Genomic DNA, 23970 nt, shown 5'->3' with positions numbered 1-23970 from the left:
CATCTTTTAGGTACGCCAGGCGTATGATCTCATTTGATCTTTGTATTCATGCCACGTGGCAGGCACAGCTACTCCAACTTACCTCAGCCCCTTTACATAACTTAGAAGTAAAGTCCCGGCACTGCACTTGGGCTTCCTGGGCTTCCCATAGCCCCCTCCCTGCTAGCTGTGTGACCTCAGCTTCCTCATCTGTAGAAGGGGGTGATAATGGTACTATTGAGAGGCAGCATCTTGTGGTGGTGATGAGCATGGGCTCCAGGAATAATAGCCTAGGTCAGGGGTCAGCAAACTACAGCGCATGGGCCAACTCCAGCCCACCATCTCATTTTGTGTGGCCGAGAGTGATTTTTATAATTTTAAATCATCAAAAAAATAAAAAGAGAAATAATATACAGTGATACCTGAAAATCAGATAAAATTCAAATATAAATGTCAACCAGTAAAGTTTTAAAGATTTTTTTTTTTTTTTAAGATTTTATTTATTTATTTGAGACAGAGAGAATGAGAGACAGAGCACGAGAGGGAAGAGGGCAGAGGGAGAAGCAGACCCCCTGCTGAGCAGGGAGTCCGATGTGGGACTCGATCCCGGGACTCCAGGATCACGACCTGAGCCGAAGGCAGTTGCTTAACCAACTGAGCCACCCAGGCGCCCAACCAATAAAGTTTTATTGGAACACAGCCCTGCTCACATGTTTATATGTTGTCTGTCACTGTTTTTGCATGACACCAGCAGCGTTGAGTAGACCAGAGACTGGTCAGCCCGCCAGCCACGAAATACTGATTATCTGACCATTTACAGAAGTGTGCTGACCCCCGACCTAGGTTCAAATCCCAGCTCTGCCCGTTATGAGCTCTGTGACCAGTTTCCTCTACTGGAAAATGGAGATAATTTCTTTTTTTTTTTTTAAAGATTTTATTTATTTATTTGACAGAGAGAGTCACAGCAAGAGCAGGAACACAAGCAGGGGGAGCGGAAGAGGGAGAAGCAGGCTTCCCGCCGAGCAGGGAGCCCGATGCAGGGCTCGATCCCAGGACCCTGGGATCATGACCCGAGCCGAAGGCAGTCGCTTAACCGACTGAGCCCCCCAGGCGCCCCTGGAGATAATTTCTTAAAAGTGGAGATAATACTCATCTCTGCCTCACAGGGCTGCAGGTGATTAATCAAGCACTTGAGAAGGACCCAGTAAATGTTAGCTGATATTACCAAGCTACCCTCCCGGAGGGCTAGAACTTGCCAAGTAGCAGAGCAGCGTGAGCAGCGGCTGCTAGTATCACTGGTGGGTAGAGTTCCAACTTGATGGAATCAGAGAGGTGGGGACGAGGTGTAAGCCAAACTGAGTAGAAGGAAGAAACCAAGGGTCAAGGTGCAGATGGCCAGGAGAGCCCCAGTGAACACCTTCCAAACGGCCTGCACATGACCAAAGCCTGGGTCACAAAGTCAAGAGTTCCAAATTGGTTTTAGATGGGACCAACTCAGAAGCCAGTGAGGAACAAGCAAGGGATGGACGTAGAGGGTTCTGGAAGATTCCTCAGGGCTGAGGAACAGACAGCATTCCACTCAAGGATTGGTTTCAAGGGATGGGCATGCCATTCCCAACCACCGATGAGAAGACCGAAACTCCAAGTGGTCCAAGGGCTCACCCAAGATTATATAACTTGGAAATGACTAAATTCAAAATACCATATGCCCACACCAGGGCTTCTCCCTCCACCCCACCTGGTCAACTTTCCTCCTAAATGTCTTGGGTTCGATCCTTTGATGGCCCTTATGAACACCATCGATTCTAAGGGAAAATAGCATGTCTCTGTTGTTGTGTTGTTATGTCTTTTCCAAGAACAGAGTCATAACTTTTTTCCCTAAACCATGAAGCATGAATTAAATGTGTTTTCTCCCTTCCTGCAGTTAGATTCCTGGCTGCTGGACGCAGCGGACACACTCTGAAGGCTCAGCTCTGCAGCCAGGCCTCTGATGGGAACTCTAGCCGACAGGCACATCTCTCTCACACAGTTCAATGACAACCCTGCAAAGGGCAAATTGTTTATGATTTTAGAGCAGCAAGGATCCAAGACGAATTGAAAGAAGTTGGGGGAAATGCAACAAGTAATTTAGGGATCTAGGCCAAACATAAACCTATGGATTTCAATAGACACTTGATAAAAACATCTCTATGATGTCTACATGGCTTTGAAAGAAGGCTCCAGATCCACAGCTCCTCTTATTTATTATTCCTAACAGATGTGACTGCCGAAAAAGCCTGGGTTCAGAAAGGCATCCTCCAAGAGCAGGGCGAAGACAATTGTGCTTCAGAACCTAGACACGCAGAATGTTTTGCTGCTCAGTCAAAAGTGGGTATCTTGTTTATCTGACGATTTCTCTTCCTTGGACTTTGTATTTAAACAAGTGTCTCCTTTTGGTCCAGCGTTTCTTCAAATTTATTAATAGAACTTTTCCTTCCCCCTTCTAATCTGTTTTTCATATTTTGGTGAAAGGGCTAATATATAAAATTTTACAAGGGTTTAGCTTTCTTTATATTTCCTAAATGTGAGCATCTGGTGTTCTCGTTAAGCAAGTGATGTCCATTCATAGGCTTGCTCCATCTTTAATTCATGTTAAAGAGCAGTGCAGAAATTTGAAGAATACACTGTCTTCCAACGTCTTTTGGAAAGTCTCTTTAAAAAAAAAAATCTATCCAGTGTTCTTTGGTTAGTTACATTCTGCTCGTATCTTTCATTTCAAGATTTCCCCTTTAAATCTCTTTTCCCAAATGGCAAAATACATGCATTATTATTTTCTGAGTTCTGCCAAAAGCATGCTTTTTTATGCTATGAGTTTCTTGCTAGGACGTATCTACATTTTAGGCTTTCAGGCTGAGGAAAGAGAGCTAGCAAGCAGAATGCACAGTTTCTCATTACGCATTACAATGACCTTTGAAACACTATACTCCTGCTGAGAGCGCCTCAGATTTGGTAAGACTTTAAAAAGCTTGAATTAGAGTTTATAATCTCTTAAAAGTGATATAAACCTGAAGGTTCGCTCAGTTCCTGTGATGTCATCAATACTTTTAATTATGTGAGAGAAATGTTTGGGTAGGGTCGTGGGAAACATACACGCACACACACAAGCACACACACACGTATGCAAAATGCAATAGTTCAACGGAGGGCCAATGGATTAATGCCAGCTTCAGAATCTTCACCTAAACAAGCCTTGTCTATAAATCCTTTATAATGCTTTTATTATTGTTGTTAGTAATAATCATAAAGGTTTAAGATTAAATTATAGTTTGGGCAAAAAATATTGTTGTTCCTCATTTGATTCAGGTTGAGATGGTCCCCTCGAACGAGGCTTTGGGTAGTTTGCATTTTTCTAACACGTTGGCACAACAAATTTCTCCTTAAAAGTTCTCTGCACGTTACAATCACTTACATATAGAAATCCATTTAAATTGACAAGCTAATGAATGGCCTGCCCAGGTAATATGGATGACTGTGGTAAACATATTGGGTGCAATGTATTTTAATGATGTCTAAACAGTCAGATGTTAGTACACCTAGCTGGGAAAGGTCTGTTGAAATTGAACCTGCTTATTTTCTTCAAGTTTATTCCCAGTAATTTATGAGTTCGAATGTGGCTGGCAAGTTTGCATTTCCTCTGGTTTACCCTCCTTTGGAGTTGAGTTGGGGCTCTGCTCCATTAGGCCAGCAAATGAGTTGCCTTTAATTTAAGTAGTTCCTGGAAGTGGTATTCCTTAATAACAGCTAGGCCACAAAATCAGAGTGAATCATTCATTCCTCTAAAACCTCACATGGCACTGGGTGTTCTGGTCCTAGAAATAGTCTAGGAAAGTACATGGTTTCATAGATCAGCTAGAAATTATGTGATGCAACATTAGACACACAACATCATTCATTTTGTATTTTAGCCAAAAGTGCATAATGGGGTCCATCAAGCCTTTAGATATAATACCTAGCTTACAAGAAATAGAGGTGGTAAAGGAATAACCTCAACACCACCACAAGGAAGCAACCAGACAAATCTAGACAACAGAACATTTTGTAGAACCTCTGGCCTGACCTCCCCAACAAGTCAGTGACATAGGAAAGAGATCCAAAGGCCATAGCCATATCCAAGTAAATGCAATGTGTGGGACTACAAACATATAGGGGTATGGACAGGTACCTGTAATGACACTTTGGCTTCTGTTGGGGGATTTAAATATGGTCTTGCTTTTAGGAGAGATGAAAATTGACTAAAATGGAGGGGCGCCTGGGTGGCTCAGTCAGTTAAGCTTCTGCCTTTGGCTCAGGTCATGATACCAGGGTCCCACATGGGGCTCGCTGCTCAGCAGGGAGTCTGCTTCTCCCCCTCCCTCTGCCCCGCCCCGCCACTTGTGTGCACTCTCTCTTTCTCTCAAATAAATAAAAGAGATCTTTTTTAAAAATTTACTAAAATGGAAAGGTAGAGTTGACCAAAAAAGTAGACTACAAAAGAGGATGTATAGTATGATCTCATGTTGGTCAAAACAAAACAAAAAATGTGTGTGTGTGTGTGTGTGTGCGTGTAAAGATCTGGAAGAATATGCACATATATATTAAATTACATTGGTGACCTTGGGGTGCGTGTGTATATTAGTTTCCTATTACTGCCATAACAAATTATCACAAACTTTGTGGCTTAAAACAGCACGCATTTATTATCTTGCAGTTCTGGAAGTCAGAAGTGTGAAAATGGTCTCACTGGCCTAAAACCAAAAACTCCTTCTGGATGTGCTGGTGGAGAATCCATTGTCTTGCTTTTTCCAGCTTCTGAGGGCAACCCGCATTCCTTGGTCCACTGCCCCACATCACTCCGACCTTTGCTTTATTGTCACGTTGCCCTCTCTGAATCTGGCCATTCTGCCTCCCTCTTATAGTGACCCTTGTGATGATATCTAGCCCACCAGATAATCCAGGGTAATGTCCTATCTCAAGATCTTTAACTTATCCATGTTTACCAGGCCCCTTTTCACTACATAAGACAACACATTCCTGGCTTCTGGGCATTAGGGCATGGGTTCTTTGGGGGAAGAAGAAAGAATTATTTGGCTTATCACAGTGGGTATATGCTTCCTTCGTCTCTCAATTCCTGTCTGTATTTTCTGATCCTATCAGTACACATGTCCTGGTTCTTTAATAATAAAAGGAAAGTGGTATGTTATCTTTCTTGCTCAGAAGTTCTATAGGCCCCCTGTGGCGAGCTTCCTTTTGCAGAGGACAAAGAGGACTGCCCCACGGATGATGAACCAACTCCACCGGGGGAGGGCGGGATGTGAGAGGTGCTGCTAACTACCTCCTGATGCAGGATCGGGCATCAGGACGCCCTGCTCCACATCAAAAGGGCAAATTCAACACCAGCGCTATGCCATGCCCCATCAGCCCTTGAGGGTTTCACGTGTGCCACACCCTGTGCTCGAGGAACTACCTCAATCCCCAAAGTACATATGCTGGCCCCTACTTCACAAAAGAGGACAGGAAAGCACGGACAGGTTAAGGAACTTGCCCAAGGCCAAAACACTTCATTACAGAGTGAAGTTCTAACCCCAGAACCTGAGTTCTTAAACTCTCCTTAGATTTTCTCACCGGAAAGACCTGAAATGGTAAATTCATTGCTCTTTAACCATAAGCAGGGAATTCTCCTGCCTTGCAGTTAAAACTTAGAGAGTGTAAGCTGAAAGGGGACTTCTCTATCTCCAAGTCCAAACTCCCATTGTACAGAGGAGCAAACCGAGGCCCAAGTCAGTGCAGCTAGTCAGTGGAAGGACTCAGGTCTCTTGGCTTCCTGCCTGCCCACAGTTCTTTCTACCAAACTCTAGGCCTCAATTTTTGTCCATATAACTTCATTTTATAGTCATCTGGCTGTAAAAAAAACCAAAACCCTTGGGGCACCTGGCTGGTGCAGTCGGTTAAGTGTCCAACTCTTGGTTTTGGCTCAGGCTGTGATCTCAGGGTCATGGGATCGAGCCCTGTGTCAGGCTCTGCGCTCAGTGCGGGAGTCTGCTTGGGATTCTCTCTCCTTCTGTCCCTCTCCTCCCCGCCCCCCAAATAAATAAATAAATCTTTAAAAAAAAATTAAAAAATTAAGTTAAATTAAATTTTAAGAAAGAATAATCCTTTATCCCAAAATTAAGAGATAAAAAGAAATGAGATAGCTGGGATTATATCAGTGCTTATGACTGGGATGTTAAGCTCCTAGCTCCAGGAAAATCCGCTCAGGCAAAGTCTACCCTATGCTTACTTCCATTTAATGAGGGTACCAGCTGAAAGGAAGACAAGGTTTGCACAGAAGCTGGATCCCTGGTTTCTATACTAGTTCTGGCACCTTCTACCTCAAAGAAGGCCCCAGTGATTTCCCAGGAGACCACAACAAACCACAGCCTATTCATCCCAGGCCACTTCTGCCCCATCTCTCATTCCTTCTAATCTAAAGGCCCAAAGGGCAGGCAGCTTGGCACTTAGGACAGGGAGGGGGCCTGGGTTTGCAGCAGTTTGCTCAGGTCCTTGACGACTATCCAATTGGCTCTGGCTTATCTCCCTGGATGCATGGCACAAACCCTGGCAGTATGAGTCCCATGACTCACTTGGATAAAGATGCCCTCTGGAGGGGCGCCTGAGTGGCTCAGTCAGTCGGTTAGGCGTCTGCCTTCGGCTCAGGTCTTGATCCCAGGGTCCTGGGATCGAGCCCCGCATTGGGCTCCCTGCTCTGTGGGAAGCCTGCTTCTCCCTCTCCCACTTCCCCGCTTGTGTTCCCTCTCTCTGTGTGTCTCTCTGTCGAATGAATAAATAAAATCTTTAAAAAAAAAAAAAAGATGCCCTCTGGAGATTAGGTTAGACACTCCTTCAGCTGGACCATTTTGTCTGCTCAAGTTTTCAGATGGGCCCCCTCTAAACCTCTGCCTAGCGTAGGCCTTTCATATGAATCTCTAAAGTAGACTATTATACACAGCCTCCGAACTGGTCTCCCTGCCTCCAGCCTTCTCTGACCCTCCATTTGGCTGTCCATAGCAGGCCAGAACATCATCCAGAAGACCAATTTTAACCAAGAGTACCTCTTTCCGAAGCTCCCAATGGCTCCCTCTTGTCCACAGGACAGAGTAACTGCTTCCGTGTGCCCCCAGCCCAGGCCACGTCGCAGTGGATCAGCTCGTTTTCTCTTCGGGGACATCATCAGTGCGACTTCTGATGGGCATGGTGATGGTGTTGCCAGCCCCGATGGCACTCGATTCGAAGGTCCCAGTGCCACTGAAAAGAGCCAGAGTCCGCCCCAACTCTGCTGCTGCAGGGGGTGATATCAATGACCCATTCTCCTGAGGTCGCTAACTCCCTCGCACAAATGTCACTGAGGCCTTGGCTGTTTGCTGCCTCCAGTTTCTAGGGAGCCCCCTGCCTGGGAACACAAGGATAGGATTATGGAGGTGGAGGGAAGAGACCATCTAAAAGAGAGGCTTCCGTGCCTTCCCCAGCACTGGCGCTTTGGCCCTCACTCACGGTTCTCACTCTCTCTTTCTTAGGACAAATTGTAACCAGCAGCTCTTCAGTGCCTCATAAAACAGAGCTTGGGAGGGAACAGTCCACAGCCTCCCCCGCAAGCCCAGACGTGCCTGATTCCTAGAGCAAATACATTCCGACGTAGTCCATTCCATAGTGTGAGAAAAGCGTGAGGGGCCCGTGCCAGGAACGAGTTCACTGACAATAATATGACTAAGCTACACGCATCTGGGACACCGTAGGAAAGTAAATTCTTTCTCCAAGGCCACACTTCATTTTTTTCATTAGCATTTTTGTTGCTGGCTCACTTGAAGCAGGTAAGCAGGTGTCGGAGGCATGAGAGAGAGGTGTGGGCAAAAGCTTGAAGTCAGGAAGCTTCTCTCAAGTAATCTAATGATATTCTGCAGATTTGGAAAAGCCATCTCTTGTTCCATTTTCAGGAAAGAGTTCCAAGGTTCTGCAAATACGTAGCTTCGAAAGTGCTCTTGCGCATTTTGCAAATGAGGAGAACGCCCTGGGGGGAGGGTAAGAAAACTTCCAAGATGTTCTAGAACCCCGGTCTCTCACCTCCCTTGCCACACCTCCTCCCTGCCCTCGAGGTCTGTTACCAGTGATATCTTAGCAAACAAAACCCTCCCCGCGAGGCCCATCGGCCGCCACGAGCAGCCTCTCGCCATCCGTGTTGTCACAGGCATGTTTTACAGATGATGTTACAAAACTCAGCGCTTGGCAAAAAGTCTTCCTTTTCCGGTATTTTATGTGGCAAAAGAAAAAAAAAAAAAACGAAGCAGAAGAAAAACGTATCCAGATCTTTTTTTGAAAATCACTTACAATCAGCTGGAAGGTATTCGGTGAACTTTGTTTTACAGTGTTTTGTGGCCAGTTACAAATTTGGGTCGTGCCCTGCAATCAATCTCTGCCGGGAACTTTCACTGAGGCCATCAGGGGAATTAGAAATAACATGTTGGAGGCAGAATCAAGAATGCACAGATGAGCCAGAGATACTTGTGATCGGCTTTCTGGATGCAGGATGGAAGAACAGCTGGGCAACTCCAGTAGGAGCCCAGGACCCGGTTCCCATCCAGCGTCACTCACAGTTAAACCTGGAGTGCATTACCCTCCATCACTGATGGTACGGAGGCTTTCCTGACTTACGGACCGAGACCGAATCATCTCGCCGTGATTGTTTTATTGGCTGCAAGGCAACATGAAACTGGGCTGTGAAAGAGCAAACGGGGGAGACAGCCAAGTCTCAAAACCGTCCTCTGTCTTATGGGCAAGTGTATACCCTCTTTGCCTGGGAAGCTTACCAAATTTCGAAAGGAATGTGTTCGATCCCTCCCAAAATCTGGTGAGGGAAAGTGCAGTGCTGTTTTTGTCTTCTTTGGAGGACCACAAAGATGCTTCCAGTCCTTCCCAGGAGCAAGCTATTCAGCGTGGAGTTCTTTCCCTCCTCCACAGTCTCTCTTTGAGAGGATTGCACAACAATGAAAATTGAAGATTACATTCAAACTGCCAAGATTTCCTCAGGACTTCAGTGAAGAGGCTCACCCCCAAGCCCTCAAATCCCAGGGAAGAAACTGTGATTCTAAATATGGAGATCCTTATCACTATTTAGTAAGCAACCCCTCTGATTTTTTCCTTAGAAAGAAATTAAACTATACAACTAGGGGAAAGAGTGATTAGGACTCTTACCTTTGATCCCCAGACATACTAGTTAGATAATAACTTAACAGCTCTAACCACAAGAGCACTTATATGTATTAGGCTATGAGCTGAGCGCATTGCATTAAATACCTCATGTAGTCCTTACAAGAACCCTACAAGTTAGGTAGTATTATCGTTATTTGACAAATAAAGAAACCGAAGCTCAGAGAGGTTAAGTAACTTGCCAAGATCACACAGCAGTTAAGTCACAGAGCTGGGGTTTGAATCTGCTCATTGGGGCTCCCAATCCTGTCCATGTCAGTCTTCAAAACTGGGGCTTCCCTAATTCTGAAAAGGGAGGGAAAGATTCTAGTCAGACTTTGGAGGACTAAGGAAAAGTTCCATTCAGAGAGGGACAGAGCAGAGCTTGAGAAATACAAAGCCAGGGTCCTCCTGTGAGGAGCCCCTCTAACATAAGCAAGAGAAAAGGCAGTCGGGTCCCATTTGGGTAGACAGTAATGGCCGGAACAAAGCTGGAAGCAGGTTTCAGAGTATAGGAAGGGACAGCAGGTAGATGACCACAGGTGCCCAAGAAGGCCGAGAAAGTTAGAGTCAGCAAACAGGGTGTGACCTCCCTACAGAGATATCCAGCTCAGAAAGGGCAATATTTCTTCCTTCTTGGGCTCTCAAGTCTGACAAGGCTGTCATAAGACCTAGAATAATAAAAAAATCAAGTCCAAGCCCATTGTTACCCGTGGTGGTGGTTGTTGCTACATTGACTGGTGCATTATTTTGGATCATCTGAGAGGAAGACGCTAAGACAGGACCAGATTTGTGAGGGATTTATTGACAGGGGGGATGCCTGGAAGGAAAAAGGTGGGGGGAGCCTCCAGACTACAGTGCCAATCTGACTCCCTGTGAAGGAGAGAAGAAAGGAAGGAGGGTTGGGTAGAAAGAGTCTCAGGGGCGCCTGGGTGGCTCAGTCCATTAAGCATCTGCCTTCAGCTCAGGTCATGATCTCAGGGTCTTGGGATCGACTCCTGCATCAGGCTCCCCACTCAGCAGGGAGTCTGCTTCTCCCTCTGTCCCTCCCCCCGCCCACACTCTCTCTCAAATAAACAAATAAATAAAATCTTTTTTAAAAAAAGTCTCAGACAGCAGTGCAGTTCCAAGAAAGGTTTGGCCAGGCTGATGGGTACTCCTCGAAGCAGAAGAAAATTGCCTGTTGGAAGGGTCTCGGGTCTCTCCGACTGTGCCTTCATGGGTAGCCCCACTCAGTCATGGGCTGGGAGCAGTTCACAGGAAGTGTGGCTCACACTTGGTGGAGGATCCAGAGAAACCACAAAGGGGCCATCATTCAATATGCTCCCCACAGCAGGGGATCAGAGTGGTGTCTTCCCATAGTAACCTCAACTGGCTGTCATCTTGCTGGCCCCAAAGCAGGGTAGGAGAGCTCACGGGGGAACCAATGAGATGTCAAGTGGAGGGGTTAATAATGCATACCCGTGGAGCCTCTGTGCAGATTAAATATGTCGATGCGTGTTAGCCTCCAGCACAGAGCTGCCACCCAGCAATCCCAAGAGAATGGTAGTTAGCCTTCTACTCAACAATTTAGGAGAAGATGGCGGTCTTCATGAGGAGTTACACTCACTTCTCAGTTCCATCCTGGGATAACCAGGCATGTTTTTCCAAGGAGATTCCTGCACACCACATCTAGAAACGCCATCTCTTCCCTCTCTCCCTCCTCCTCTCCCTTCCCACCTGGCCAAGGGGTGGGGGGGAGGGGAGCTGGGCTACATGATGCTCCTTCAGAGCACAGGTAGAGAAATCAATCCACCTTTCGCTTGACCCGAGCCTTCTGATTAGAAAGCCAAGCCATCCTCCCTCCGGAGCAAAATTCTTCTAAATGTAAGTTGAACTCGCTCAGTCTTTTTGAGATAAAGACTAGCTTCTGAACAAAAAAGGTTTTGATTATAAAACGAAGGCCGTTATCCAGTGAGATGGGGGATTTGAGGCTCCACCAGAAGGGTACAGGAGGTCTGAGGCCAACATACCGATTAGCAGGCTAAAGAAAATAGAGTCTATGCTCTGTCGACGCCCCTGGGCCATGCCATTCTTGCCCTCCCTGGTGACCATTTCATTTAATTATTTTAAAGCAGAGTTTTATGGACTATTTGCCAGACGTCATGTTTGCTGGGGGCACCTCAAGTTTCAGACATTTATAGGAGTTGACCCTAGTTAAGATTCCGTTTCTTGCAAATGTATTCATTCAGTCTGGGGACTAACGCGTGGGATGGAAGAAGTGAGAAACCCCCCATCGAACAACACTGAACGCCTCCTTCTTCTAGAAAACACTGAGAATATCTTAGAAAAACTTCAAAAGGAGAAAGACGTATACGCACGGAGACTTTCTCAAATTGGCAGATTCTGTCCTTGAAATACGGTAGTCCCGCTAGACAGCACCTGCAAGATAAGCATTCAGGGAAATTATAGAAAAGTTCCTCCATCAGAGGGCCTCGCATGGCCTTCCTGTCCTCAGCTGAGAAAGAGCCCAATTTTCTGGCATTTGAGAACAAGTAATATTTAAAGACTTAGGGGAAATTAGTCCAATGCACCTTGATGATAAACACATGTACCCATTTCATTTGGCTATTTTGAAATGTGGGTTTTAACCAGCTGCCATTAAGAGCAAGTGTACTGCTTCTCTGTTTTTCCCTCTTCTTGTAAAAGACACGGCAGAAGAAAGAAATATTTAGCCATTTTGAATCGCTTTCCAGAGCAGGAAGATTTACTGACTATAAATTGTATCTTCCTATCTCATGAAACAAATGAAACCTCAGTTAAATAAAAGGAAAATTAACAATCAAGATTAGGTAAAAAGCATTACATTTCCTTGGGGCTCAAGTTACAAAGACATGTTTTTGTAAAAGAAAGCAAGGTCAGTTACCACTATTAAACTTGTATATTTTTTATACCAAAGTCCTTTCAGTGGCCTCTCTGAGAGACTGTTCAGTTTGCATTACACGCTAATAAACTCCAGGTGCACAGGACAAACTGAATAATCAGAACCTGATGGCCCAAACTAGTTAAAAATAATGTGGTACATTCCTGGTTCTCTGCATTTAATTTATTGTTAATCATTGTTATTACTTACATTTATTGGGTAGTTTTTCCAGATTTATGAGGCACTACATTTAACAGTGTTATCGCTTGTAACTGACCATCAGTGGGATCGAAAACATATTTTTGTAAAGACTCTTAGCCTAATTAGTAAGTTGTTTCCCTTTGAGACTAAACAGACCCCTAAAACGACTGTGTTATTTTCCCCTTGAGTCAGAGGGAAACTCTTGTACAAAAACCCACTTTTGCCAAAACCACCTGTTGGGTGGTAAGGGAAGGGGTATCATTCTAGGGACACTAAGGTGACCTCCCTATGCAAAGCAGGAAAATGTGGGATTTTATTCTAGAGGCCAGGGGCAGTCTCCTGTCTTGGGGGAGTGAGCGGCCTCCTACGGGTGTGACTTCTAGGATGCCAAGGAAGGACAGGTGTGGAAACCTGTTCCTCCACCTGCCTGGAATTCTACTTTCCAGAAGCAAACCTTTGGGTAAATGGGAGAAGTGATTCTTTGACTAAAATTCGCACTCAGGTACAAGTGACTTGATATTCTCCCAACCTTTCCTAAGAGTTGTTTTGGAAAGGGGGTGGGAGAGGAAGCAGAAAACCAAAAGGAGAAAGACTAGGAAGAGGAAGAACAGAATGGGAGCCTTCTTGTCCCAACTTCCCTGGTCCCAGTCTTGCCAGGGAATAACATCTCTCACTCAGAGTGGGGTGAAGCAAAGGCTCAGCACAGAAGACCTGCCCCTGAGGATGGTGTCATTCCTTTGGCTCCATATGCTGCATGAAGATGAGCTTGAGCGAGGCCCAGCCTTGGAGATCAGGAGGTGGCCCCCAGCACACGCTCCAGCCCTGAATGAGCCCTAAGTCCTTCACACACAGCAGGAAAGCACACCACTTCCTTGCTGAATTATCTGCTGAATGTATGCCAATTCCTATCACACCACTCTGGCTTTAGTTGGAGCCTGTGGGGTCAAAGGGAAGGCCATGAGGGGGGAGGCCTGAGTCTTGGGCTCTAGTGTGCTTTCCACCGAGTGACCTTGGGTATGTCACTGTTCCTCCCATGACCCTCGGTTTGCTCCTCTGTAAAGTGAGATGGCATGGTGGTTGACTGATTGCAGTAAGCGCCCCAATTCTTCACCACCATCACCCCAAATCCAAATTCTTTGTCCAGTGACCTTGCAATTCCTGTCACCTAAGAGGCAGAGTCCATGTCCCTCCTCCTTGAATCTGGGCTAGTCTTATGACTTGCCTAACCAATAGACTGCCAGTAGAAGTGACAATGTGCTAGTTCAAAGTGGAGGCCTCGTGAGGCATTTGTGTTTCCATGTACTCTCTAAACTAACATCCTGGGAGAGCAGAGACACAAGGAGCAAATCCAAGTCACCCTGGGTTCCCTAGTCAAGGTCAGCCTTGGTCAGCCAACTGCTAGCCAATCCTTAGACATGTGAATAAGTCCAGCCAAGATTAGCAGTGCCGTTGACCCCAAACATGAGCGCAGTAAATGCTTGTTTTTGTTGCCACTGAAGTTCACAGCTCTCTGTCATTCAGCGTTATTGTGACAATACATGCCAGATAGATGGTGCTGTTGGATGAGTCCTAAGGTCCAGTCTAGTCCAAATTCTACCAGCTACTTAGAACCTAATCTAGCCCTAATTGTACCCACCCCCACCCCCACCCCCACCCCCAGGAGACACTGGTAGTTCTTTTTACTGTCTTAGGCCTGTTTTAAATAGAGAATGATAATCCTTATCCCTCCCATACCTCTTAGGCTGGGCCCCTCACACGGTATTTCCAAGGATAAATTTAATATTCAATATGGTATCACTTTGAACCATTCAAAAGGCAGACACTTTTGTTAAGACACTAAGTTAATTCTTAGCCATTATAATGCTACATCTTCTTAGGGATCTCATTAGGAAGCCCCCTAAGGTGACATCACTTAGAAGATAAGCAAAAAAATCAAGTAGATGTTGTTTAAAAACCCATTTGGGTCTCTTACAAGGTATTCACATTAAATGCCCTAAATTAGTATTTTTGTTTCTGAGCCACAGTATCTCAGCCCCTTTTGATGCCTCTGTGGGTACTTCCTCACTCATTTTATGTGTTTGATCCAAATCATTTTGACCCATGGTTTAGCTACATGAAGCTAAGGGAGAATTTAAGATAAACTGGAGGGGCAGTGAAACAGAAGAGACAGGAAAGAAGAGAGGTTATTCTATTCACTCATCCATTCTTTCAATAGATACCTACCAAGTGTCAGTTACATCATAGGCCTGTATTTAGCCCAGGGGTTTTGGGGTAATAAAAAGTGATCCAGGCTTTGCCCTCATAGGGATTAGGGGTACATGTTGGAGGAGAGAAAAACACTAAGCAATTAATCACAAATATGTTAGCCTAATCATTCATTTGAAACCTGACAAATAAAGGGAAGGTATCAAGCATCCTGCCTTTCCAATACAAAGTGTGTCTTGGAGTAACTAAACAGATAAAATAAAATTTGAGAGAGAGAGAGAGAGAATCTGAAGATTCTGAGAGAATTTGTGTGTTAAGTAACACACAAAAAAGAAATATTCTCGCTAATAAACAAAGAAAGAAAAATAGAATGTCACTGTTTTGCAACCCTTAACAATGAATGAATGGATCTAGATGTTGAGCATCAAAGACCACTAACATGAAAGAAAGAGACAACCAGACATTACATACCTCCTGATGGAGGAAGATATCACCTCTTATGAAGTAGTCTTGCTGGCCCGTGCCCCTGGAGGGGTGGGGGGAATTGGCCCTTAAGCCAATCAAGTCTTAAGAGCCCCCTCTCAGTTATAGGAGATTCAGAGGACAGAGGAACATGTTAAACACACCAAGGGGATGCAACTGGCAAAATCTAGACTGTGGGAAACTCTACAGAACAGACAAACTGAGTTTGTTCACAAATAAATTGCAAAGAGAGGAAAGAGACCAAGGAGGAATCTGTTGATAAACAAAAACTTAAAAGACATATCAAAATGAAACAAAAAGGAGGATCTCAGGTAATAAAACAAAAAAGGAGGAAGGTAATAAAACAAGGAAGAGATGAACATAAATGTCAGGAGAGTGGTGACTTTTGGAGGGAGGCCCCTTCTGTAGAGCTGCAGGGTCTATTGGCAAAGTTCTATTTCTTAAGCTGAATAGTGGTGTCAATGTTATTTACTTTCTGATAAGCCATGAAGCTACACTTTTTATGTAGTTTTCTGTATCTTTTACATTTCACAGGGAAAAAGTTAAAAACAATTACATACATTTTAAAATATCATAATTGATATAAATGCTTCTAAGGAGAAGTTTCAGCGACTGAAAGGGTTTAAGAAAGGCTTTTCCTAGTCTGGCAGATACAGTTAAATAAGGAAATGAAAGAAGAGCTCCAGGAAGAGGGAATAGCAGGAGCAAAGGCCCTGTGGTGAGAAGAGGCTCTGTGATTAGCCACAGTGCCTCTTCTTCATCTGCCACAGAACCTACAGATGAATGGTAGGTCTTCCAATAAATGCTTATTACATGTAGGTGGGTAAATGGGGCTGGGGTTCACTCACTGGGTGCATTCATTGCCATTGCTGTCGTAACAGTTTACCACAAACTTAGTTGCCTAAAACAACACGCATGTATTAACTTACAGCTCTGTAGGTTAGAAGTTCAACACGGGTCTCATGGGTTAAGATCAAGATGTTGGCAGGACTGAGTTCTTCTCTGGGAGCTCTAGGGAAGAATCCATTTCCTTGCCTTTTTCAACTTCCAGAGACTGCCCACATTCCTTGGCCTGCAACCCTCTTCCTCCATCCTCAAAACCAACAAAAAAGGATTGAGTTCTTCTCATACCACATTGGAGGAGAGGACCTCCTCTGCCTTCCTCTTCCACTTTTAAGAACATTTATGATTGGGGCGCCTGGGTGGCTCAGTCGTTAAGCGTCTGCCTTCGGCTCAGGTCATGATCCCAGGGTCCTGGGATCGAGCCCCACATCGGGCTCCCTGCTCCGCAGGAAGCCTGCTTCTCCCTCTCCCACTCCCCCTGCTTGTGTTCCCTCTCTTGCTGTCTCTCTCTCTGTCAAATAAATAAATAAAATCTTAAAAAAAAAAAAAAAAGAACATTTATGATTACATTGGGCCCACCCAGATAGCTCAGGGTAATCTCCTTTAAGATCAGCTGATTAGCAAACTTAATTCCATCTGGGACTTCAATTCCCCTTTGCCATGTAACATAACATATCCACAGATTCTGGGGATTTGGACTTGGACATTTCAGGGCCCATTATTCAGCCTGCCACACTGAGCAAACATTTACTGAACAACTACAGTGTGCCAGACTTTGAGTGCTAGGACGGGATGAACAGATAAAGTTCTTGTGCTTGGAGAGCTTGCAACTCAGAGTGGGAGAGAGCCTATAAGGAGGTAAACAAATACACAAATAGTCCCAACTGATTTGAACTAAAAATGGGAAGGAGAGGGATAAAACCAGTTATGCCGTGCCTTCAAAGACACTTATTTATTAATTTTCTACTTCCCAACAACTGGAACTGAAGTCCACCATCTCCATTTATCTGACCCACAACATTACTCTATTTCTAGTAGGTTTTTATATTTTAAAAACCACCTAAAAATTAAGTTAGTTTTTTTTAAGTCCTCCTATATTTATCTCTGAAATCCAATTTGGACTGATTTTTTAAAAATATTCTAAAGCATTCCTAATATAAAACTTTCCTGCTTCTGGTTTCCAAGGGAAATTTATTATTTGAGGGCAGACTTTTAAACATGTCACTCTTTGCCAGCATGCCTTAGGGTACAAGTACAATAAATAAAGGGTGTATTGAAATAGAATATTTCAAATAACTAGCAGCATCATTAAAACATCAAATTAAATGAACAGAAAACAAACAGATTCTAGTTTCCTTGTATAATCAGATATTCTTCATTAAGGACTCTCAAGTGGATTGTAATTCCAGTTATACCAGCTGTAGCTTCCCAGTTAAGTACTCGTCTTACCGGCCAAAAAAAAAAAAAAAAAAAAAGTGGAGAAAAAGGGAGCATATACCTCAGCCCCACCAGACACCCCAAACTTACCTCAGTTTGTCCAAGGTTTTATAAGATCTCTGAAGGCAGAGGTAGGTCGTCAGTCCAAGTCCTAAATCAGGGCTCTGTTTGCACAGCCAACAACCATCAAGATTTTCTGGCCTCTTTGAAGAAGAGAAATGCCCCCACACAGTATCTAAAGTTCAGAGACTCACCCAAGGGCCCAGGGTCTCAATGGTGCTCTTGGCATTTGGGGTGGGACAGTTCATCTATGCATGCCAAGGTCCTCAACATTTCTGCTCCCTCTCCCCACAGACACACACTCTAAATGTCAGTCCCTGGGTCAAGCAAAAATGCCTCCAAACATTTCCAAATTCTCTCCTGGGGTGGGAGGGTCTAGCCCATTTCCAACAAAAGGCCTTCCCAGCAGCCTCAGTCCATAGTGAATTCTCCTTGTCCCTATAACACCCATAGTATGTTCTGCTCATGAGAGATGGAGTGTAATCACCACCGTAAACTGTCAACATGATGTAGAGGCACCCAACTGCCTATAGTTGGATGTCCATCCAGCTGTGACAACACCTTTATCCCAGCCTTGAGGCTAGGCAAGGGATCTCAGCCAATAGTCCAAGGGGAACTGGATGTGGGGTGCTTAGGGGCACAGGCCAGGGATCAGAAACCTGGGTTTCAATCTGGGCTCTGCTACATCCTTGCTGTGGAACCTTGAACAGTTACTTTACCTCTCTAAGCTTCAATTTTGTCATCTAAAAGTGGGTAAAATTTCTTTTACTTCCTAGGTCATGAAAAGACTAAATGAAATAATCTATATAAAGCACTTTGAGCCATTCCTGACGGCACACACGCACTGAATACTGGGTATCATCACTGTTTTTACTGTCAGAGATAACAAAATTAAAACAGTTCTTCAAAAATGACATCTTGGGCAATTTTCTGTTCATTCTATATGCAATAGATGCTCAGTATTTTTTTTTTTCTTGGTCTTCCTGTCTTCCTGGTAAGGAAATCATTTCTGAGTCTCAATTCACTGCTTCTTGTAGTTTACTAGAAATTTATTCTCATGTTGATAGAACATGAAACCAAAAGGATCATGTATCACTGGCTCAAGAAAAGCAGCATACTGAAGGTGGAAGCAGTGCCTGGAGACTCGATCCAACTTAAAGATTCCTTCCCCAAATCTCTGTTAATGGTGTCGCCATCCTCCCTTTTGCTCAAGCCGGAAGCCTAGGACTCATTCTTGATTTTTCTTTTGCCCTTTCTCCTACCTGCACACCCCAAATCCAATCCATCAGCAGGTGCTATCGCCCAAATATGTCTTGAATCTATCACCAGTTCTCCCACTCCACTGCCGCTACTCTGTTCCAAACCACCATTGTTTCTCACCTGGAATTTTGCAGTATTTTTCTTGATTGATCCATTCTTGCTCCCCTCCAACCCATTCTCCCACAGAACACCCAGAATACTCCTTTAAAAATCAGACCAGACCCTTCATTCTCCCTACTTGAAAATCCTCCAGTGCCTTGTCACTGCCCTTAGAATAAAATCCGCAGTCCCAATGTCATCCAGCTCCTGTCCACTGCTCTGGACCTCATCATCACATACCTTGTCTCCCCATGCTTACTCTGTTCCAGCCACACTGTCCTTCTTTTTGACTCAAACCAACCAAGCTTTTTCTCTCCTTTGGGGCCTGCCCTTGCTATTCCCTCTGCCTGGAACATTCTGCACCCAGATCTTTGCATGTCTGGCTCCTTTGTATCACTTGGATCTCAACTTGGATGTCACCTCGTCAGAATGACTTGTTCTCTGCTGTCTTCCCAGCACCCAAAAGGATGTCTGGCGCATAGAAAGCGCTCCATGGATGTTTGTGGAAGAATGAATGAATAAAGAGTCAAAACAACTGGACACAGTTTTATACAGGATGACAACCACACCCTAAATAAAGGGTGACAACAATCATTCTTTCTACAAGGCTTTTCATGTAGTTTAGGGAGAGATTAATCCACCCCCTCAAAACACCCAGTCCATTATGCCAGAGAAAACCAGAAAACATGACTCCTCAGAAAAACAATGAGCTGAGAGTCATTCTTCTTCAAGAAGATGAGGATCCATGCCAAATGCCGTAGATAGCTTTCAGAGTTAAGCAACCACACTGTTGACAACAGCCAAAGAAAATGCTACAGCTCATACCAAAAGAGTATCTGCAGCTTGGGCTGACATTTCAACACAAATTGGATTACTCTGTCCTTCCTGGAAATGCATGATCTGGTCACATAATGGGACACTATTCAATTAGCAAGGTTCCTGGTTGTTCTGAAAAGTGTAGGAAAAGTGGTTGCCTTTTAGAGGGAGCTTTGTGACACAAAAGAATCTGCCTCCTGCCGCCCAAATTTGCCCTAAGCTCTTGTGTCCCAGAAAAGCAATCAAATGACGTTCTTGACAATCGGACAGAAACTCTTATCTCTTGGTCGGCATATCATCTCCCCCAGGAGGGATTTCTTGGGAGGTCTATTTGATATCAGAGTGTTTCTCACCAAAAGGACACAATAGGCGGTTAAGCAGTTTTGTTATTTTAATCTCAATCTTAATAAACGGCATCCACATGGAGGTAATCATTGAAGACGTGGGAGAGGATCAGACCATGATAGGAGGGAGAAATGTCAGAGGAGGTAGATGATGCCTGGGGGTATGGGCAGGAGGCAGCAGAGGAATCAAAAGAGGAGGCAAAAAACAAACAAACAAACAAAAAAAACAAGAGTGGGGCAGCAGACCTTAAAGAGTTGACCCAAAACTCCACAGGTCATTGTTTTCCTAATGTCCCTGCACCCCCACCGGCACTAGGTCATAAGCTCTTTAAAAGCCAGATGACACATAATTTACCTCCCTGTCTTTTCCTATGCAGGGTCTAGCTCTGGGACTAATGAATGAGACGGAAATCTAAAGAATGAAGATAATTTAACATTTCGGAACTTCAGGTTGCATCAACCCAGTTCCATATCCAGCAGAATATCAAAAGCATGAAAATAACCAGCATGTAGACACCATGGGTGCTGGTGCTGTTTCTGTCCTGTTCATCCTGGGGGGTGGGGGGCAGGGGCAGGCCCGAGGCCTAGAATGGTCAGCTTGTCCCAATTTGCCTGAGACTGTCCTGGTTTTAAAAGTAAAAGCCTTATGTCCCCTCAGTCACCCTCAACACAGCTTTCAGCAAGTATTTGTTGAATGGTTGAAAGATGGGACTACCTCACAGACCTGTCGGAGGATCAAAGAAAGTGTGTCTATAAAAATGCTTTAAGAATTCTAAACTGCATCCAATTGGAAAGTATCACCCAGTGTCAAGTGTGATTAGTGTAGGGTTTTGTGCTGGTTGACAAGAAGAAGCAGCTCCTGCATCTAACTTTAAGTGCCAGGTGAACCTGTCCCCTGGTCCTCGGGATCCTCACTGTAGACGGTTTACAGAATGGTGGAGTCGGGAAGAGGGTGCGTAGCTGGGAGGCTGCAGGTTGTGGTCCTGGGCCCACATGTCAAACTCTGCCCATGTCAAACTTTCTGCCAGGGCCTGACATCTCTGTGTTCTGATCCACAGAGCAAATAATGAAGTCACCTTGCCACCAGGTCCATCAGAAGTGGAGTGGAGAGTGGAGGTGACAGAGTTGTCCATGACCGGTAAATCAAAGACCTCCTCCCAACATCCCCAGACCTCAGTCCCCTCCACCACCACCACCAGGCAAATCTCTGCTGATGCCATTTCTTTGCCTCGGTAATAGGTAGTATGCAGATAGGAGAATCCCCAGGGGAATGAGAGTGTCTCACATGATAGAGATGGGTAGGTGGGCAGTGATACGAGAGAGAGAAGTGGCTTGGGTTGGGGAGAAGTCAGCGGCACAAGGATGAGGTGCAATATAAGGGTAAGAAGCATTTTCATAAAGATTTAATGTGGGGAGCATGCCTTTATTTATCCCCCTCGCTGTCCCTTTACAAAGGCCCTTCTGCAAAGATTTACTCTTTGAGATCTTTGGCTTCAAAACTGTGCTCCGTTTGGATGTGCCTAACCAGCATTAAGTACAGCAAAATGGGGCCCAATTTGACAGGAGTGACACTTTCCTTACATCTGGCCAGTGAGAGACAGAGCTAGGATTTGTCCTTGGATAGATGACAGGGCTGTGGCTGAAAGGGAGAGAGAGAGTGAGAGAGAGAGAGAACCCAAGGATTGGATCTGCCTGAGCTCGTAGTGGGAACTGAGAAAACTCCAAGCTTTCAAGTGCAGCCAAAGCATACCAACTTGAGCCTCGGCCAAATTGCCATTTTTAGGGAAGTTATCATGGGCACGTGTATGTCCACCAAATCTAATCCCGGTGTTGTTTTCTTCCACCTATAAGCCACCTGAGCTCCCTCGTGTAGATGCAGAAATTGCCTGAAAGCCATCCACCTACCTAATAGCCAGGGCTCTCTTCAATACCATAAATAGCTGAAATTCTGAGTGCCTTTGTGTTCCATAACATTCCAAAGGCTCCAAGCACATTATCTTACTGTTTCTGACTAGAACCCACCAAAGGAGACTGATAGGATCATCCCCATTCAGCTGATGAAGAACATGAACCAAAAAGAAATCAGGCTAAAGTGACCCAGCTGGCCTGAGCAAAGCTGATATGAAATCCCAGCCTCCTGGTGGCCCCTTTCTGCAAACCAAAGCCTCTTGCCTCCAGATAGACGAAACAGAGGCAAAGGGCACAGCCACAGAGCCTGGGAATTTGGCTGTGCACTTAGAGCCGACCTTGGCTTAAGACTGACACTGATTCTGGATCTGAGTAAGGTCAGCTCCAAGCAGACCCTGTGGGCTTGTGCATATGGCCTTGGGGCTTGATTTCTCCCGGGAGTTTAATCACAAATTTCCTTCAATTCTTTCTATAGCCTTTGAGTGTTAAGGTTGGAATCTAGACATTCAGAGGGTTACTTGTGAACTGTCAGCAGGGTCCTTTGGACCATTCTGTGAAAAGGCCCAAAATACCCTACCAAAATACCCAAAATTCCTCAGGGACAGGAGAATCAAAAGAGTGACAACCAGCCAACTGAGAAGTCCTGATGAAAACCGCTAGGTCATATTTTTCTATAAGCATTGTCACCTACTTGAAAGTCTGAGTCATTTTGCTGATCCCAGGGAGGGTGGATGAGTCACACTGATGAGAAGGAGACTTTTTTCTTTAACCTAGTTCTCTAACCTTTTACATGAACACTCTTGGTCTGCTCTGCTCTTAAAATATCCAGATGGGTTGTATAAGATCCAGCATCATGATTGTTTGTGCAAGGTCACTCCTTGTATTTGTGAATTTGAGTCTTTTATTGCTCAGAATGAATGTTCACATTTATAAAAAAAAATTCAGCCCAAGTTATAATAGCAAAAATAATTTTATATCCTCCCACAGAGCTGGGAACTTAAACTCAGTTGTGGAGGAATGGGGCCTCGGGATCAGAACTGAAAATGACTAGTTTCCCAGCCGAAACTAAGTAAAGAGCTGGAGGAAGAAATAGGAAAAAATGAATGGGATTTCAGACTTTCTATCATTTCCAGAAAACAAGTTACCCAAGTGATTTAGGCTAGGGTTGTGCTTTCTCAAGCTTTATTTCTAGTTGAAGATGGCTTTTGGAATTTGTTGACACAGTTAAGAAGAGAAGCCCCAAATTCTTTTCCTTTTTATCAAGCTCAAACACCAACAGAAGGAGGAGGGACAAAGCACAAGAGGAAGTAGAGACTTCCCTCTGAAGGTCATCCTGGGTCACCTAGTGCTTTGACATCAGGGCGATTCAACTGGAAATGCTGCCTGGGGAGTGGTTAGTAGCTTGATAGCCACTGACTGTCTTCATTCCTTCTACACAGAATCCGTAAGCCTTCCATATTGAATTCTCCAGAGTTTACAATAGCATCCAAAATTCTGTACCAAGAATATAGCTTAAGCCTTTAATATGTCTTTAAAATATCTTTGTTCTTTTAATAAGGCCAAAATAGGGTGAGGAATTGGGGTAGTATCTGCATAATTCTTAAAGTCTTCCCGTTTGGAATGGAGGATTTGATCACCTGGTCTGGATTACCCAAATCAGTGAGCTACATTGATTGTATGTGTCAGCTTCTGCTACAGTAACAAATATCCCTAATGTCTCAGTGATTTCAATAACATTTATTTCCTGCTCAGGGACAGTGAGGGCTGTGGATTAGCTGTGGCCTCACTGAGGTCTGCTGGGCTTTGCTGTGATAAGCTTAACTTAGCAACTTGTGTCTTCTCATTCATGTCCTTGTGGTGAAGAACAAATGCTCAACGGGACAAGTGAAAGCACGTGATACCTTTTAAAGTCTGTTCAGAATTGGCACAGTGTCACATCTGCTCATATGCATTGATCAAAGCAAGCCAAATGGGTAGAACCAAGGACGATGAGACAGGACTACATGATAGAGAATGGGAGAGAGTGAATACAGTTGAGTATCATCATCCAATCTGCTACAGTCTACCTTCTTGGTCACAAATATTTACTTTTCTCCTACCAAAAAAATATATTCACTTCTCCTCCCTAAACCATTTCAAAAGCCTCACTCAATCATGGCATCAGGCTTAAAGCCAAGGACCTTATGATCTATATCAGAT

General features: G+C 44.5%; 1 long non-coding RNA gene across 1 annotated transcript; it reads right to left on the bottom strand.

Annotated features, from left to right (window-relative positions):
* Positions 1-9856: 9856 nt before the first annotated feature.
* LOC123845561 (uncharacterized) lies at positions 9857-18322 on the bottom strand. The gene is made up of 3 exons (XR_006791063.3): positions 17375-18322; positions 15934-16097; positions 9857-11634 (listed from the first exon to the last, which is right to left on the bottom strand). It is a non-coding gene; the product is annotated as an uncharacterized LOC123845561 (long non-coding RNA).
* Between the last annotated feature and the right edge of the window lie 5648 nt (positions 18323-23970).

The sequence above is a fragment of the Mirounga angustirostris genome, unplaced genomic scaffold (assembly GCF_029215605.1).
Source record: "Mirounga angustirostris isolate CCGP_5_RB_7025 unplaced genomic scaffold, mMirAng1.0.hap1 SCAF_6, whole genome shotgun sequence".
Taxonomy (NCBI): Eukaryota; Metazoa; Chordata; class Mammalia; order Carnivora; family Phocidae; genus Mirounga; species Mirounga angustirostris.
The sequence above is the reverse complement of the archived record's forward strand: the minus strand, read 5'-3'. Positions and strand labels throughout refer to the sequence as shown.